The sequence below is a fragment of the Filicampus tigris genome, chromosome 13 (genome assembly GCF_054856515.1).
Source record: "Filicampus tigris isolate MCC_2025a chromosome 13, RoL_Ftig_1.0, whole genome shotgun sequence".
Classification (NCBI taxonomy): Eukaryota; Metazoa; Chordata; class Actinopteri; order Syngnathiformes; family Syngnathidae; genus Filicampus; species Filicampus tigris.
In genome coordinates, this window is record NC_141229.1 from 23588074 (window position 1) to 23608423 (window position 20350).

Genomic DNA, 20350 nt, shown 5'->3' on the forward strand with positions numbered 1-20350 from the left:
CGAGGGTTGGTACGGTAAAAGCAAATCAGACAAATAAGATGGCCCAAGACCATTAAGACATTTATAAACTAATAAAAGTACATTAAAATCGATCCTGAAACACACGGGTAGCCAATGCAGCGATTTTAAAACTGGTGTAATGTGCTCCCACCCTCTGGTTCTCGTCAGCACCCGAGCGGCTGAATTCTGGAGTAGTTGTAAAGAACGACAGGAAATAAAAGCATGTATCAGCACAAGCCTGAGAGAGAAACGGGCGGACTCTGGCAATATTCTTAAGGTGATAGAAACCTATCTTAGTTACATTTTTAATATGAGGAATAAAACTGAGCTCAGAGTCAAAGATGACGCCCAGGTTCTTCACACAGTCGGAGGGTTTAAAATCTTTTAGTAAAAGTTTGTGTCAGGCAAGTCCACTCGGAAGACCGAGACAAGCCTAATAGAGGACTGTAAAAAGCAACTCAGACCAGCCAAGATTGACTTTTCTTACGCGCGGGACAGTGGAGGCCACTCAAGGCGGTTGCTCCACCAGTCTGTCAGCTTCCATGCCCCCCTCATGCTCCTTTTATTCAGTACAAGCAGCATGCATTCAAAGATACAGACACATGACAATAGCGGTACTTCCTCTTATCTGCACTTTGCAACAGTCTGCAGTTAAACGTCTTCTGCTGACAGATTCCTGTTAGACACTTTGCACGGCACATTTTACTGCATATGGAGACTATGTGGGTGAGGTCAACGGTCACCACAGGACATTCAAGGAAATTAAACTTTTAACATGATATTAATGTAATTGTCGATTTCTCTCACAGTTTCTCTCTCTGACCTTGAGGGCCGATAACTAAAACATCAGTTTTGTCCTGATTGAGCTGTAGGAAATTCTCTGCCATCCATGACTTAATATCTAAAATGCATATAAAGATTAAAAAGTATTGGGCCTAAAATTAAACTTTGGGGAACCCCACATTTATTTCATGGATTCTGGAGGAACAAGTATCCATATTTACAAAGAAAGATCGGTCTGTGAGATAGGAATAAAACCAGTTAAAAACAGTACCAGAGATACGCACGAGGTTTTTAAGTCTATTTAATAAAATTTGGTGATCTACTATATCAAAAGGCTGATTCCAGGTTCTGGTTAAAATTTTCAACAATAAAATCAGAGGGTGCAGGTAAAATGTCGGCAGGAGTGCACTTTAAAATGCTGATAAAATTTGCAGCCACCTCAGAAGATAGGTAACGTTTCCTCACTGTTCTCACCGGGGCTGCTAGATGGATAAAACCGATGATGTTAAAATACACACAGTAATGGTCTGACACAGCCAGGTCAACAAGAGGACACACCAGCGGACAGGCCATAGGTTATGACCAAATCCAGGGTGTGTCCTCTGTTCTGAGTCGGCTTTGAGACATGCTGTTTAAAATCCATGCTGTTTAAAAGGCTTAAAAATTCTCTGGACAGCGGGTCCGAGATATCATCGTGTACATTAAAATCACCAGTTATTAAAATTCTGTTTTAAGTAGAATAATGGATAAGAATTCTGAAAACTCTTTAATAAAAAAGATGGAGTGATAAGGAGGTCTATAAATGGTAATGCAGAGAATAGGACTGCTAAAAACAAAGGCATAATGTTCGAATGATAAATAGCTGTTAAAAATGATCTCCTTTGAGAAAAGAGTATTATTAAAAATTGATGCAGTCCCACGCCCTCTTTTCCCATCCCTGGTAGAAAATAAAAAGTTAAAATTCGATGGGCAAGCCTCGGTGAGAGTAACTGGGGCATCTGTACCAAGCCATGTCTCAGATAAAAGAATACCTTGTAAATTGTTGTCTAAAATCAGGTCATTAATGATAAAAGTTTTGTTTGTAAGGAGCGCACTTTCAGCACGGCCAGCTTGATTTTTGTGCTGGACATGCGCTCACGATGGCACGGAAAAGAATAGTTAAAATAAACAAGATTCCCATTACTAAGACCTAATTTTTTGTGTGTGTGAGGGGAAGCGTCTGCCAGTGATAGTTTGGATGGGGAAGCTGACCGGTGGTGGTGATGCTAATCGGGGCCTGCAGGGAGAGCCGGTGAGGAGGGTGGTGGTGTGAGCAGCTGAGATTGGTCTGTCGGTGGCTGTAGTGAAATTCTTATTGTGGTGTGAGGAAGTCATCTTGAGTCGAGTCTAAGACAACTGGAGCACACCATGTTCATGTACACTTTACATTGTGATGACCTTTGTAACCTCAGTGATCCATGTGCATGAGAAGAGTTAGCCCTATAAGAATTAGGCTGCAAAACCAATAGATATATAGCTCTCCAGTAGCTTGCACTTCAGATTTCTTTTAAATATAGGGAATGTGGGCGATTGTTTTAGATAATTTTCTAGCTCATTCCATATTTGCGGACTAAAACGAGTACCTTTTCAATTTCCTATATTTACCTTTTAGGTGCAACCTATTCCTGGTATTTTGTGGGTGAGTGGAGGAGTCCAGTGGAATAAGTTCACACCAATGAGTATTTAGCCTATTAACCACATTGTGCGTAAATTGTGAAAGAGATTACATTCAGGAAGCTTTAGGAGACCATATGCATGGAAGAGAGCGTTTGTAGGAGAATTGTGTTTAGACCAGGATATTGCTCTTTATGGCTTTTATTTTGCAATATAAGCAATTTGGTGGTATATGTAGGGTAAGTATTGTTCCAAATAATATTACAATGATTTATATGAGGCTCAAACAGAGATCGATACAAAGATAGCAATGCCTCTAGTGGGAGCAATTGTCTTAGTTTATAAAAGAATCCCACAAGTTTTTTGACCAACTCCTCTATGTGTATTTTGAAATGTATGGATTGGTCAATGTAGATTCCTAAAAATGTTGTAAACTCAACTTTATTAATAGGTGTACCATCTATAGTTATTTGTATGTTACGATCACTGTATTTATGTTTGTTAGTGCTGAAAACAATATAATTGGTTTTATTAATATTCAAGGATATTTTTTTTACATTTAAACCAGATAGTTACCTTTGTTAACTGCTCATGCAAAAGTGCTTCAAGATGGTTAATATGTGTATGTGAAACAAATAAATTTGTGTCATCTGCAAAAAGGATTTTATGAATATCTTGTGAGCAAAAAGCAAAATCATTAATATAGACAATAAATAAAAGGGGGTCCATAATAGATCCCTGAGGAACTCCATATGTTATGTTTTCCATACTTGAATTTTCGCCATTTATATTTACATATTGCTGTCTACCATGAACATAGTCCCCAAACCACTGTAGGGCTATACCCCTGACGCCGTAAGGCTGTAACTTCCCAAGTAAAATAGAATGGGCGATCATATCGAATGCCTTTGAGAGACAAAGAAAAACACCAATACCAATTTCTCCTCTCTCAAAAGCATAATTTATTTTCTCAAGCAAATCTAAAATGGCCATGCAGGTACTGCTATGTTTCCTGAAACCATACTGTGAGGGTGCCAGTATATTGTATTTTTCTAAATAATCTGCCAGTCTCAAGTGGACCACCCTTTTTAAAACCTTAGAAAGGGTTGGTATAATTGCTATGGGTCTATAGTTTTAAATTTCATTTATATCTCCAGATTTAGAAACTGGTATTATTTTTGACAGCTTCATTTGCTTTGGAACAATGCCATACTGAAGGGATATATTTATTATATGAGCAAGTGGCATCTCACATTCACAATAGTTTTGAGGATCTTACTGCTAATTCCATCAGCACTGGCTGTGTATGAACATTTCATCCTATTTACGCTATTAGTTACTTCTGTTTTACAAGTAGGTTTGAGATAACATGAGTTGGGATGATTATTCTTAAGAAAATATTGGGAGTCCCCTGTTGCACCAATGTGTTTTGATAGGTTTGTTCCAACGGAGGCAAAAAAAAGAAAAATGTTAAAAATGTCTGGCAAATTATCTTCCTTAGTCACATTATTAAATTCAGTCTGCATTACTGCATCAGGGAGAACTGTTGGTTTTGCATTTCTGCCAAGTACCTCATTCAGCACCTTCCAAGATTTCTTCTGATCCCCAGAAGCATTTTTAAATCGGTCAGTAAAATAGTTTTAATAATTCATATTAAATGTGTTAATTTGTTCTTATATTTTTTGGATTTATTTTTATTTTGGTTATTTGGATTTTTTGTATATTGATTGTGAAGTATGGTCTTCTTTTGAATAGATTTGAGAATTCCTTTTGTAATCCAGGTGTAAGGCAATTACAAGGCCAGGACCTAGGAGGCAGAGAGAAGTAATCCAAAAAGGCAAGGTTTATTTTGGCACAAAGTAACAACACAAAATCACTGGGTTCAAAAGTAGGGAAAACTAATATATATTCAGGAAAACAAAGTAGCAACTAAAAATCACCCAACAAGCACAGAGAAGGAAGGGGAGAGACAGGCACAGCGAACACTGACCACGACACCAGGGCCTTTTTATTTTATTTTGTTTTATTGTCTTTTCTGGAATAGTTCCATTAATAGAATCTGTAAATTCATAGATTAGGTGGTCAAATGCATTGTTGGGATCATTAGAACAATAAATAGGATCCCAGTTTTTAGTTTGGAGGTGTTGAATTAAGTTTGTAAGGGTTTTGTCAGTTAGAATTTTAACTTTTCTCTTTGCACATGGAACTAGTGACCTTTTGGTCCAGCTCATGAAAAACATAATGGGATAATGATCTGAGATATCTGAATATATTACATTCGATTTACCTCGAGGGTTTTGTATATTGGTTATAATGTTATCAATAATGGACTTACTTCTCTCTGTGATTCGTGTATATTTATCAATAGTTGGATAAAAAGATGAGGATGTTCTGAAAATCAATTTCTATTGTATCACTTTTAGATAGATCTATATTAAAGTCCCCCATGATAATACAGTTTTTATTTGTCTAGTTTAAAAGTAGTAGGAGACTTTCAAAGTGAGTTCTAAATGTGCTCATGGTCAGAAGCGGGTGGTCGGTATATTGCTCCAATAATGAGACTTTTCTCCTTAGCTGTCTTTACTTCAAGAAATAATGAATCAGAGCAACCATCATCAACAGTCATATCATTACGCTCCTTTACTGAATAATTAGAGTTTACATACAGACAGACCCCTCCTCCTATTTTACCAATTCTGTTTTTGTAATACAACAAGTATCCGTCTTATTTGTAAATACATACGTTTGATCATTCATCCACGTTTCGCTACATGCAATAACATCGAAACTATTGCCTGTGCTGGCAAGAAGTAAAACCAGATCATCATGATGTTTTTTAAGACTTCGTATATTTAAGTGCATAAATGAAGGTGAAAGATCCTTCTTTTGTTTTAGATCTTCAGGGTAATAATATTGTAATGCCCCTCGGAGTGGTCAAAGGTGCACACAGTCGCTGATGCAATCTGATCGTCGTTTTTAATAAGAGATCGTAACGAAAAGAAAACATTCACACAAGAGCTGCTGGTGGCCACAACTCAGGCCCATGCGCTCAATCATACAACTCACTCGAGCCCAACTTCCCTCCCAACCTGGCTCGTCCCCTCGACGTCACTCACTACTCATAGGCCCAGCCAGAACATGCACAAAACAAAGAACAGATATTACAATATTCACAGGTGCAATTTATGGAGGTACGATGATAATGTTCAAATTTATTATACTCACTGCTGCAATTTATATCAATTAATCCCATAGTTTTTTTGTATCATTATATTTTGGATCATTAATATTCCACCACTCAAAATCTTAGCAATTTTCAGTTTACATCCTCTCCATATACTGTATTGCCATTTAACAAAAAATGTTTTAGCCCTTATTACACAAATAATCATAGTTCAATCATACAGTTAAAGGGGCAGGTTAGCACTCACGCCAGTGATGTTCATCGCAAAGTCATTCGGCTACCTTACCAGTCACATGGTGGTTGAAAGAAAAGCTTCAGCCTCGTTGGGATCTTTAAATGTCTTCATTACGCAGTTTGCCTTGAAGGATAGAACAGCTGGATATGCCATTTTGAAGCGTAACTTCTTTTTGATGAGCTCTGCGCATACCGTGTTGAAGGCTCGTCTCGCAGCCCGTACATCAGGTGGGATGTCACGGGTGATTCGCACTGGACGTCAGTCATGCTGGAGATTCCCAAGGCGTTTAACTGCCTCGAACACCATTGAGACATCCTGAGAACGCTGGAGTTCCACCACAACCGGGCGCGGACGTCCATTTCCAGGTACTCCAAATGCCTGATGGACACGGTCGATCGCTACAGACGGGACAGGTAGCTGCAGCAGTTTAGGAATAAAGCCCTCGAAAAACACGAGCGGGTCGCTCCATTTGATTGAATCATTTAGATTTAGCAGCCTGATGTTCTTCCGTTTTTGGCGACATTTCAGGTCGGTGACTTTGTCCCTCAGATCCTTATTAGTTTTCTCCATGGCTTTGAGTTTCAGATTCAAGCTTCAGATTTAAGCTTCAAGATTCAGCCTCCGTCTGGAGAGCAAAGTGCCGCTGTAGTAGCAACAGCATCATCAATGCGCTTCACCATACTGTCCAGCTTGGTTTCAAGCTTCCCAATTGACTCATTCACAGACTTAAGAATACGGTGTCCTTCTTCTGCTACAGCCGCTGAAATACTCTTTAGCAAGGCCTCCATTACAGGAACAGGGGTAGCCGCAGGATTAGCATAAGCATTAGCGTCAGTGCTAAAGTTTGGACAGGCAATAGCCTGAGTGGCGGCGTTGCACAGATCTGGAGCATCGCGGTCCTTGTTAGATTGTTTTGGTTGTTTTGGGGGCATTTCGGTCTTTGTTCGGCAGCTTGAAGCTTATGGCTTGAGTGTGATCAGTTGGCGAACTAATTATTTAGGCGAAGTTTTGAGTGGAGAGGGTTTCCTGCCGTCTTACTCACTCGCCGCCATGTTGGGTTGAGTGGTGTGAGTGCCTACACTTGGGAGCAGAGCTGGGCAGTCCGTCCCTGGGCCGGACCCGTTGGACCCTCCGGCGCGGCCGGATGCCCATTTTTGGGGCGGAGGAGTGGGGGGGTGACAAATTTTTAAAAATGGATGGACTAAGCATGGCTGGAAATGGATCGGCCCTCATGCGTGTGACGTGCTCGCGAGGCGGCCAAATTTCATCTCCAACGAGAAGCCTACTCGGTGAAAGGCTTCTCTTTAGGCTTCTTTCAAAACAACTTGTGTCCGGGAGTATATTCAAGCAGCGCGCAGCACTCAAGTATGACACTGGCGCATCATGCACTTTCGTACTTCCGGAAATATGCTGTAGCAAAACTGCTGTGTAGTGGTTTGCTGGCATACTTTTGAAGGCCGGGAAGTGTGAAGGAGGGTAAGTGTGGAAAATAAGTAACTCGTCTGTTGCACCCAAATAATCATACAATACGACAAAGCCAACCCCAGGGCTCGCAATGGAAGTAAGTACACGCAGCTGGGTGATTACATGAGTAAGTGGCGCGTTTGAAGCGTGTCCACAGCGGGTTTGAATAGTAAGTTAGCCAGCTAATTGTCATTAAATAAACCTCTTCCGTTAGCATCATGCACGTTATTTTATTTTGGGGGGGGGGGGGGTGATGGACAATGTTTATGAATGTGGGAAGGGTAGGAAAGGTACCGAGGTCAAGGGTGGAGGGTCGCGGCCCGACGGGCAAAAAAGGGTCAAGCGCCCAGCTACGTACTTATTTGCTTTTTAACAGTGTACAGTCATGTCATCTTCCAAACCGCTTATCCTATACAGGGTCGCGGGGAGTTGCTGGAGCCTGTCCCAGCCGTCAATGGGCGAAGGCAGACTACACCCTGAACTGGTCGCCAGCCAGTCGCAGGGCACACACAGACACTGTCACTGAGCGGGAATCGATCCCACGCTGCCCGCACACAACTCAGGCGTGTGTACCACTACACTATCAGTGGACACAGTGTACAGTGTGATTGTTAATCATTCCTTCTTTCCTTTTACCTCATTCACTGAGTACTACATGTATGTGACTAAAGCAGAGAAAGCAAGAATATTCTAAACTTTATTTTTAACTTAAGACGGAAGTTTTTTTTTAGAGTGAAATGTTTTCGTATTACAAAGACAACCTAGCCATCCAACGTCGTTTTGACATATATAAGAAATCCTCACAACCAACACAATACCTTCCAGTATGAACACAGCTTTAATCACCTTACTCTTAAAACCTGACAAAGACCCCACTCTGCCATCTAGTTATTGTCCTCTCTCTTTAATCAATACAGACAAACAAATCATAAGCAAGGCACTGACAAATACAATTGAAAAGGTCATTCCATCCATCATATATCCAGATCAGACCACTTTCATTAAAGGAAGGCAGTCATCCCATAACTACTACAGCTCTCAAACAATAGGAAATACGAAACCATAATTCCTTTTCTAGATGCGCAGAAGGCATTTGATAGAGTGAATTGGAAATTCTTGTTTGCAACTTCACAAAGATTTTGATTCGGAGAGTCATTCATCACCTGGATTAGGGCACTATATACAGATAAGATAAGATAAGATAAGATAAGAAGGCCTTTATTGATCCCACAGTGGGGAAATGTTCAGTGTTACAGCAGTAAAGACATAGGTCACACAGAGACGGCGGCATAATGTAGCCATTAGTGTATAACATTAATGGCAAACTTTCAGAATCAAACCTATGGAAATATACGCAGTAACTATGTGCATATACACATGTATATACACACCAACATACATCTACATATAAAGTGTGAAGAAACACTCATTTTAGCATGTACATAGTACAGAGGAAAAATACTCTAAGTAAGTGACAGTGCTGCAGTGAAATATAAGGAACAGCATTGGATAAAAATAAAACTAGACTAACAGTAGTGGGGTTAAATGTTGAGTATTGAACGATATAAGCTCAGGTGCAGGACTGCACAATTGCACTAATGTCCGCCAGTTTGTAGAGACTACACAATGTTCTTGTTAAAGAGTCTGACAGCAGCAGGCAAGAAGGAGAGGCGGAATCTCTCCTTTTTACAGCAAGGGTGTAACAGTCTGTCACTGAAGGAGCTGTGGAGTGTTGTTAGGGTGCCCTGGAGGGGGTGGGCTGGGTTGTCCAGCATTGATAACAGCTTGGCCATCATCCTCCTGTCCCCCACTGAGTCCAGGGAGCAGCCCAGGACAGAGCCCGGCCCTCCTGACCAGTTTGTCCAGCCGCTTCTTGTCCCGGGCCGAATGTTGAGTATTGAACGATATAAGCTCAGGTGCAGGACTGCACAATTTCACTAATGTCCGCCAGTTTGTAGAGACTACACAATGTTCTTGTTAAAGAGTCTGACAGCAGCAGGCAAGAAGGAGAGGCGGAATCTCTCCTTTTTACAGCAAGGGTGTAACAGTCTGCCACTGAAGGAGCTGTGGAGTGCTGTTAGGGTGCCCTGGAGGGGGTGGGCTGGGTTGTCCAGCATTGATAACAGCTTGGCCATCATCCTCCTGTCCCCCACTGAGTCCAGGGAGCAGCCCAGGACAGAGCCCGGCCCTCCTGACCAGTTTGTCCAGCCGCTTCTTGTCCCGGGCTAAGACGCCACCTGCCCAGGTGACCACTCCCTGGAAAATGACCGATGCAACCACCGAATCATAAAAGTTTCTGAGGAGTGTCCCCTGAACCCCAAAAGACCTCAGTCTCCTGAGTTGGAAGAGGAAGGTCTTTGGTACCGGGACCAGGCAGGATGTTTTCCACAGCTGGGGGACTCTGCCCAGCTTCAGGCTCAGGTTGAACATGTGCTGGACAATTCCACACAGCTGGTCTGTGCAGGATTTGAGGAGCTGGAGGCTGATGCCATCTGGACCCACTGCCTTCCTCGCCTTCATCTTCTTCAGCTAGTTCTTCACCTGAGATGTTGTGAAGACCAAGGTGGGCAGGAGGGAGTGGTGGCTGTCTGGTGTAGCTGGGAGCTGGAGACTGTGGAGAAAAGAGGGGAGGGGGTGACACACCCAGCAGGAGGAGTAGGTGGAAGCTGCAGCAGAAGAGACTGAGTGGGTGCAGGCATCTGATCGAACCTATTGAAAAAGAGGTTCAGCTCATTTGCCCACTGCAGGTCCCCCACAGGCCGGGTCTTGGGTTGTTTGTGGCCTGAGATGGTCTTCAGGCCCCTCCAGACTCCCCTGGCATTATTCTGTAGCAGCTGCTCCTCCATCCTCTTCCTGTAGGACATTTTCCTCTCTCTGATCCTCCTCCTCAGCTGGCGCTGCACAATCTTCCGCTCCTCTTTGTTGCCTGACGCGAAAGCCCTCTTCTTCTCCTTCAGGAGAGCTTTTATGTCTGGTGTTCCAGGGTTTGTTGTTGGAGAAACACCTTTCTGTCCTAGTGGGTATGGTGTTCTCCATGCAGAAATGTATGTAGTCTGTAACAGTGTCCGTTAGACTATTAATGTCTTCCCCGTGAGCATCGCTGAATACTTCCCACACAGTTGTGCTGAAGCAGTCCTTTAAGGCCTCCTCGGCCTCTCCAGACCATCTCTGAACCGTGCGGGTCACAGCTGGCTGCCTGCGGACCAGAGTTTTGTACACAGGCTGGAGAGCCACCCGGTTGTGATCAGCTTTGCCCAGCGGGGGGAAGGGCAGTGTTGTGTATGCCTCGTTGGTGTTGGCATAGAAAAGGTCCAGTGTTTTATTGGTGTGGCAGGTGACATACTGTGTGAATGAAGGCAGAGAGGAGGAAGGGGAGCCATGATTGAAGTCACCAGAGATGAGTAGCATGGCATTTGGGTGCTGTGTTTGTAGCCTGCTCACGGCTGCAGTCAAGACATCACAGGCTGTGTCGCCGTTGGCAGCGGGGGTGACGTAGACGGTCAGCGCGATCACATGACTAAACTCTTGCGGGATGTAGAATGGCCTCATGCCAACAGCTAACAGCTCAATATCCCTGCTGCAAAGCTGCTCCTTAATCGTGATGTGCCCAGGATTACACCATCTATCGTTCACAAACACAGCCAGCCCTCCTTCCTCTTACCACTCTCCAGCGTCCTGTCTCCGCACATATGATTTGGAAGCCGTCCAATTCTACGACCGCGTCCGGCGTTAGCGCTGTTAGCCACGACTCCGTGAATAGCATCAGGCTAGCCTCCTGGAAGTCCCTCTCATGCCGGGTTAAGCGCCACTAGCTCGTCCATCTTGTTGGGGAGAAATCTAACATTCCCCATGATAACAGACGGGAGAACGGGATGGTATTGTCTCCTCCTTTCCCGGCGTTTAACCCCTGCACAAGATCCCCGTATCTTCCTCCTCAGCTCACGGGGGAGATCGGGTCTCGCCCCGGGAGCCGGCGCGGGGTTAGCACGGAGTGCTAACAGCTGATTCCGTCTGCAAACAATGGGGATGCGGCTCCGAGCCAAGTCTGCGGACACGATCACGCAAAAAATTGCCACCAGCAGCAGCAAGAATACCGCAATTTGGGTGTCCATTGCTATGCAAGTTTACGACCATCAACTATGTGAAAAAGGTATGAGGTTGAATAATAGTAAGGTACAAAAACACACGAAAAGGCTCACCGGTGAGCCGGAGCTGCTGTAGCGGGTGGCCACTCGCGCAGCGCCGGAAAATGTATATTGTAAATGTAAAATACAGTACCCGCAGCCACAGTTATCACTAATGGGTTGATTTCACAACAATTCACTGCTCACGATGGCACTAGACAGGAATGTCCACTCCCTCCATCACTCTTTGCAATTTTCATTCAACTACTTGTTGCCTGAGTACATCAAGATAATTGCATTAAAGGTATCTCAACACTATCCACAGAACATAAAAAAATCCTGTAAGCAGATGACATATTAATCCTCCCACAAGAACATACTCATCATTACAAAGATGTTTCTCCGTTATTAAGTCATTCTCAACACTTTCTAATTACTTACTCAATCTATTAAAATCCACCTTTTTACCTCTATGCATGGATGAGAAGGATGTGGCAGCCCTTACCTCTCATTTGTACCTCCCAACAGTTAATATTAAATATTTAGGAATCAACATATCCCCCAAGCCGTCAGAGCTGTTTGACCTTAGTTTCACAACATTCCTCAAATTATTACAGAAGGACCTTATAGAGACACTTGGGTGGGATGAACATTGACGCTTATATGATAGGTGTGTATTAAAAAATGTTGTCAGCACTAAAATTCCCCCCAGAAAAAAAGTGATTTAAGGGTATTTTTGGAAAGACTGTCCGGGGACTTTGCCCCGCCCACAAATTGGGTGGAGTTTGCTTGACTGACACATCAGCCTGACGACGTCATTGAAGGGAGGGCGTAAGCAGTTCACGATTGTTTTCTGCCTTGCTTTGTCGGTTGTTTTGGAACGAATTATGAATATTTCAGGCAACAAATATGCCCAAACGATGCATTGTGGCTGGGTGTAGAAACACATCGAAAGAAGGGGTCAGCCTACATAAATTCCCAAAGGATGAAAAAGTAAGTAAACTGTGGAGCTAAAAAAAAAGACTGAAATGAGACGGGCTTGGCAGGACAAGTGTGATTTGCACTGCACAGTTTGATGAGTCATCTCATTATCATATTCTTGTTTTTTTCTAAGTTAATTTGTGCATCTTGGTGAACTTCAGAAAACTATTTTGGCTGTAGCTATTCCAGCCAAATGTAAGATCAGGTTGCAGTGTATATACATATTTATTAAAAAAAAAAAAAAAAAGACTAACTCATGTTTTGAGGCTTCACACCTCTCTGCCATACTGTGCATTGTACTGGTAGTATACTGCTTCTAGTACATGTGTGTCTAAGCAGACTGTAGAGAATCCAGGGTGTTGAGTGATGCAGTCCAGCTCCTCGGAAAAGCTATCCATCTTCTCCACCACTTGTGGAATTTCCTTGCAACAAGTGCTCTCCTCCACTGTTGGCATTGGGGCACATCTTCATGTACTTCATACATGAATCAAATATCAAATGTTCTAATTTGTCCAGTGAGAGTCCTGGGAATGATCGCTGAAATAAGCAAGTGACGTGGCTAGTACAGGATAGAGGAATATGTGAGCTGAAAAATGATAGTGAAGTGACAGTGCATGTACTAGTGCAAATAACAGTAGACGTATGTGTGCCTCACATTGTTGCACGGGCATTTGTCATATGTATGAAAAACAGGCATGTCACCCGGTGTGTGTGGTAATGCAGATGAAAACTGGCTGTATTAAGTTAAACGTGTTTGGGGCCGAAAATACAGCACATACACAGATGAGTGATTTGTAACATTGGTCTACAGTGAGGAAACATTTGCAATCGCACAGAAGAAGCCCAAAATCAATTTTTGTTTTGCACGATATGCCACCATGTAACTGAGTTTCATCAGAACTACATGTATTACATATATCAAGCAATATAACATTTTGTTGATTCATTTAAAAAGAAATACAATCATAACAATACCCACCAACAATTGTTGCCAAGCCGTCTCTCTTGATCTTCGTCGCCAGTGTCCGGGGTGGGAGCAGGATTAGCTTCCCCCTCTTCGGCTTCAGGCTTAAAGCAGTATGGTTGAATTCCGAGCTGTCTGATAGCTTGGCCTTCTACTTTGTCGTCGGGAGAATCGGAATACAAAATCTCAGACTCAGAACAACAGTCAGAGCTGCTGTGTTGAGACGTTTTCTAGATGACAGTGTGTTGTAAGTATTAATGTCGCCTACAGTCGAAAAAAATGGCACCAATCCTTGTTTAAGTTAATGTGCTCAATTACTCATTCCCACTTCAGTCTCTGTAAATATACCGACTGGTGCTTTATGCCCCACACGTCCTCACTGTGGACTGCAAAGAAGCAGTGTGCGAGTGTGTTTGTCCTCCCAGCCTCTATGCTCCACCTGTATCTGATCACTTCCACATTTCCTCATTCTCACACAAGTCAACCGTGGAGACGTTGATCGTTGTGATATGTTGAAGTGGTCATACTCTAAGTAGCGATGTCCACATAAGGTTTTGGTGCCAATTGATCACCGTTTTTGGATGTTATAAGCGAGTTATGTACAATGATTTCCAATGAACAAATCGCAATTGATTCCCGTCGTGACTCCCATCCAGACATGGATAGAACAGAAGGGGGCGTGGCCATATTCCTTGTTAAAAGTGGGCGTTATTCATGCTGTAGCTTATTAATTTCTACAAAATGATTGGATAAGATAGAAAATAACACCATGTTTAATTTTCCTGATCAAAAATATATAAACTGAACTTGTTAGTGAAAAACATGGCCACCCTGACCCAAGTGTCCCTCTAATCGGTGGACAAATTTGCCAATATCTCACTCCTGAATAGAATTTTGATAATAAAAATGTCTGTATCTATTCTCTATGATGCCCATTTCTCTAAATTCATCCTGATTCAACACCCTAAATTCAGCAATATCAAAATTTTACTGGAAAAATAAAACTCGCAGTATAAAACTATCAACACTACAGAAACCAAAGTGTCGAGGCGGATTAGAAGCCCCAAAGTTTTAATTTTATCATGCATCAAGTCATTTAAAATACGTAAATCAGTGGCTCACCCCCTCCAATCTGTATTCATGTTGGTTGGAAACTGAACAGGCACTATGCAATAATATTAATCTCGCAGACCTCATGTGAGTACCCCGTGAAAAAAATTATGTGCACCCCTGTGTAAACAGATACATTCTATTAACAATAACTTCTTTGACTCTATTTGACAAATTTTCATAGGCACTCCTATAACTCACTTTTCTTTTGTGCCGAAAATGGCTCTCATCGATCACAACAAATTCCCTTCTTCTGCTGGCCTGTACGTCTTCACATCCTTTCAACTGCTGTGACACAGACCTCCCTTATTTTTTTGGTCATTTTAGTGAGAATTGTTGAACTAGCTGCAATTGTGTCATCCATCATGTCAAACTGTTGTAATCGTAGACCCTGAGAACATCTTCAAAGGTAAATGAAAAAAGAAATATTTATGTCTCTAAAATCATTGACAAAACAAACTATGCTTTATTTTGTGTATTATGTGTTTTTATCTAATTGCATATAGAACAGCAATATTGTGAGTCTGTTTTAATGTATGTTATTATTGTTATTATTTGTTATTATGCCCACCTGTACATGAACTGCATCTATTTACTAAGGGACACCTGGGGTACTCACATGAGTACCAGGAGATTGTCTTTGGTACTCACTAGTGGTCGAAAGGATCACATAAGTCACGGTTCGGATCGGTCACGGATTTTGAGTCACGGATCGTATCGTTTTTTGTATGAGCAAAAAAAGCTAAATATAACTTTGTCTTCATTTATTTTACAAAACGTTTTCGCCCATAAAAAAAATCAACTCCTAATGTCTAAAATGGCCATTTAGCATTTAAGATCACAACATAACGCAATATAAGGCAGATACATTCTTATTTTGTACGTGGTACAATGTATAAATTCCAAGGTATCCTGCCAGACATTTTGAGCTGAATGTTTTCTTTGAATTATTTATTGAGCAAAAGTATTTTTATAAAATAAATGAAGATAAAGTTTTATTTTTTTCTTTCATAATGAAAAAGACGTTGAAGTGTAATTTAAGGCAACTTCCTTTCAACATGGGCACGGTTACGCATCAGTGATTTCTGTTGTGCATGCGTACCTGCGTCCCATTTCTGTGCACCCCTGTGTTTACATCTGTGTTTGTTGTTTTGTTTCTGCATCAGTATGGGAGAGGAAGCTGGTGGCTGGAAACGAAAAAAGTGGGTCTTTGGGATGCTAGGTGTGAGGCATCATCAACGACGTCTAGTCCCCATGACTGTCCATTATGTGAGGCATGGATCTTCAGTTATCAGTGATAAGTGGCGTGCCTATCGTATACTCTCTGCACTTGGGTACGAACATCACACTGTCAATCACAGCAGATGGTATGTAAATCCGCAAACTGGTGCCCATACCCAGCATCTTGAGAGGGCCTGGAGATCCTACAAGGAGGAGATCTGGAGGCTTAGGGGAAATCGCACTGACAATTTGCTTTCTGACCACCTTGCAGTAATTGAGTGGACTGAATGGCTCGCAAATAAACACGCTGATGGTGCATTCGGCAGACTGATTCAAGACATTTCGAAAAAATACAAAATGTCAAATGCAGTCACTGTAACCACTGTTGACAAGAATTAGTCTCTGTGAGAGATGGCTGAGACATGAATTCAAAGGAATCAAAATTCTGAATTACTGATTGGTGGATGATGCAATACATCATCAAGAAATGTTGAATATGTCATTAAAAAAGTATGAAAATGATCACTAAGCACATTATGGATGAGCTTATTGATGATGAGTAAACCATATGTAACTGTTTATTAACTACATAATGATTGTTCATGTAGGACGCATGCTTTTTAAATGATGAATTCAGCATTTACAAATGCTTAGCCAATATGCTTATTAATGATGACGAAAACATTTATAGTTGTGTTTACTAATTATATACAAATGATTATTCATGTCAGAAACATGCTATGTAAATGAGGCATTCAGTATTAACTAATGCTTAGCTAATGCTTATTAGTGTGTACTTATTATAAAGTGTTACCCAAAGTTCTATTTCGCTTTTTATTTTTTTCCCCCTCATACAAAAAACGCTGAAAAAAATTATGTGCACCCCTGCATATATACATGCTCTCTGGCACTGCACACCAGTCAAGGAATTCTGGGTCACAAGTCACAATCCATTTGCACACATACTGGGCCACCAAATCCCCTTATGCCTTCAGCTCTGCATCTTGGAAAACTTATCTGTCATGCATCTTAATCACCACACAAATACTATGCTGTTCAAAGTACTGGCTATCAGCAAGAAAACAATCCTCCTAAATTGGAAAACAAGAAATCAATTTAACATTACCCACTTGAAAAAACTTTTAATAGACCACATATCAACAGAAAAGATGACCGCTTCTCTCCATGACAACACACTCTCCTTGAACAAAACTTGGTCTACTTTCACCCACAAACTCATCTCAACAGTTACCTGACTACCGATCCACACCAGATCTAATATCTCATAAATAAAGCGCAGACCTTAATAATTACACAAGGAAAACATTGCACATCTACACATGCCCACACAGAATTACACACGCACACGCACTTTTTGCGGTTTAAAAAAAGACCTGTCACCCTCAGCATACCCCCCCATTCCCACTCCCCTCGGCTAAAGAAGATAACATAGATTAGACATTAATTAAACATTGACCTTTCAAACGTTTTAATTCAACCAAAATACAATACAATCTTTTCATCACAAACGTCAATGTTGACAAAATGTTGAATCAATGTTGATTGACCATCAGTCTTCAACTTTAACCAAAAATCAACCTTCTTAACCCAAATTCAAGATTGATCTCGGCGGCACGGTGGTCGACTGGTTAGCACGTCTCTTGCTATCTGGGTAGTGTGTGTGCGCACTGTGCCCTGATAGTTTGTGGTGCATTCAAGAGTAGCTCACAAACGCGTGTCACGACAATGTTAAAAGCAATTAACCTGTTTTAATTGCTGTTAAAGAGAGAGTGGTGGGTGGCGGGGAGGGGGGGGGGGGGTTCATTTTAAGGGAACATACATTTATGGGCCAATATCAGCCATTTATCAGAGCTCTCTGCAGCTTGGGCCCCTAAGCAATTGCCTGGTTTGCCTGTCCTTTGGCGGCGCCTCTGTGGGGAAGTACACCACTCCTTGTCAAAATATGTTCTCATCTCCGCAAATATTATCCCCCTTCACTGCAGCCTGATGAAAAACAGAAATTGAAATGGGTGAGAAAGACTTAAGTAACATCATGGGAATGATGATGATAGCAATGCGCGACATAATTAAGTCATTTCAGCTCCTGCACAGCCTATTTCCGTTCAGCAATACCATGTCTCCGCTGGTAAATTGCTTGCTGTACTCCGGCAATGAAGATAATGAGTACTTGTTAGGTCTGACACCATGTCTCCTTGATTTAACCAAATTGAGAAATATGCCATCAGCAGGGGGGTCTCAGTCTAAGGACTTTAGAGAACATATAAGTCCACCTGAACTTGAGATGGTGAATCACAGTGTATGGTTATTTTCACACAATCAGAGCTTGTGGTGAAAAATAAATTGTATTTAAAAGGCACCAAACATGACTAATTTGCACTATATCTTTGCTGCTGTAACGATGAAAATTTCCCCACTGTGGGATCAATAAAGGCCTTCTTATTCTTATGAATAATTGTTGGACTATACCTTGTTTCATAGAGTGGGGATTGCAGAAATCATCCATCCATCCATTATCTATACCGCTTATCCTCACAAGGGTCACGGGGCGTGCTGGAGCCTATCCCAGCTGTCTTCGGGCAGTAGGCGGGGGACACCCTGAATTGGTTGCCAGCCAATCGCAGGGCACACAAAGACAAACATCCGCACTCACAATCACACCTAGGGGCAATTTTAGAGAGTCCAATCAATTTACCATGCATGTTTTTGGAATGTGGGATGAAACCGGAGTACCCGGAGAAAACCCACACAGGCACGGGGAGAACATGCAAACTCCACACAGGGAGGCCGGGGCCGGGATCGACCACCGTGCCGCCCTTGCAGCAATCAATGTTTTTCAAATAAAAGTAAATAATCTATGATTTGCTCCCCAGGGTATATGCCTGAGTAGTATGTCATTTAAAACAACAATATAGTCCATGGTATCTCTGCTTATGTCGTATTCATATATATATATTTATTTATATATTTATTAGGGCTGTCAAATGATTAAAAATTGTAATCGAGTTAATCATAGCTTAAAATAATTGATGATCGAATCGATCTCCAAAATATGCCATATTTTTCTGTAAAATTGTTGTTGGAATGGAAAGACAAAAAGACACAAGACGGATATATACATTCAAAACATACTTGCACAGTTTTTTTCACCAACCATTCTGCGGATTGTGCCCGTCCTGAACCGTGATGCTTGATCCTTACCGATCACGGGTCAAAGATGATTCGTTTCAGTGCACCACTAGTCTGTACAGGTACGCAAATGCGCGTCGTGACGCAAATGATGGTATGCATCAGTAATTTCTGTTGCAATGCGTACCTGCATACCAGTTATGTGCACCCCTGTTAATTGGACACTCTAAATTGCCCCTTGGTGTGATTGTGAGTGTGGTTGTTTGTTTGTCTCTGTGTGCCTTGCGACTGAATATATATATATATATATATATATATATATATATATATATATATATATATATATATATATATATATATACACACACACACACACACATGTGGGACACTAGGACCCAGTGGCCACAACATGTAGCAGACAGAAGGCAGCCTACCTTATTAAATCACGTGAGATTTCTCAAACTCACGTTTGTTCTCGCCATGTATGCAGCCAGTTGAGATCAGAGGAGGGTCTGAATGCCCCAGTGAAGGTATGAGTCAAATAATATTGTTTTTATTTTAACTGGTACATATGATTTTTCCAGGACAACCAACTGGCTGTCATTATTCTGGTGAATGGTTGTTTCCCCCAACCCAAATTGATCATCGGTAGCCAAGTGTACCACACCCCAAGACCAGGGTTAAGTGAAATAGCCTACATCAGCAGAGAACCCTATGAACAGGTTGACTATTGAGGTGAGAACACTTAATATATTGTGAATGGTGTTTTATTTCTGGATGATTTTACCAGAATGTAGGCTTAACCATTCCTTTGTGTTGCAGGCTGTATTGGTGCAGCACACCACTATACAGCCACCGTTTTCCTCCGAATTCTGTGTCAACCGCAGCCTACTCCGACTCCTCTTGTAACTCTGTGCCTTAGTTCACTTACAACTGGAAGTATTTCTGCCAATTTACAGTCTTTTTACCAGTGTGATTCATTTCTTAAGGTTGCTGTGAGTTTGTGATGCAATACTTTCAGAGTGACATGTTTGCAGTCGAGCGGCACGGTGGTCGACTGGTTAGCACGTCCGCCTCACAGTTCAGAGGTCGTGGGTTTGATCCCGGCCCTGGCCTCCCTGTGTGGAGTTTGCATGTTCTCCCCGTGCCTGCGTGGGTTTTCTCCGGGTACTCCGGTTTCCTCCCACATTCCAAAAACATGCATGGTAAGTTGATTGGACACTCTAAATTGCCCCTAGGTGTGATTGTGAGTGCGGATGTTTGTCTCTGTGTGCCCTACGATTGGCTGGCAACCAATTCAGGGTGTCCCCCGCCTACTGCCCGAAGACAGCTGGGATAGGCTCCAGCACGCCCCGCAACCCTTATTTGCTGTATTTGGTACTATTATTTCTCAGTGGTTTCCTGTCCTACTGCATAGTTGTTCCCTTCCGTGTAGTTTTTTAAACAATATTAACTGTGCAAAATAAATGTCTGGTTTACACTAG

At 42.0% G+C, this 20350-nt stretch overlaps 1 long non-coding RNA gene across 1 annotated transcript in view; it reads left to right on the top strand.

Annotated features, from left to right (window-relative positions):
* Positions 1–20004, top strand: part of LOC147137983 (uncharacterized) — a 46312-nt gene extending 26308 nt beyond the window's left edge. The window contains exons 3-4 of the long non-coding RNA XR_015089431.1: positions 19451–19601; positions 19689–20004. This is a non-coding gene — a long non-coding RNA (uncharacterized LOC147137983). The remainder of the gene's footprint in view (positions 1–19450; positions 19602–19688) is intronic.
* Positions 20005–20350: the final 346 nt, after the last annotated feature.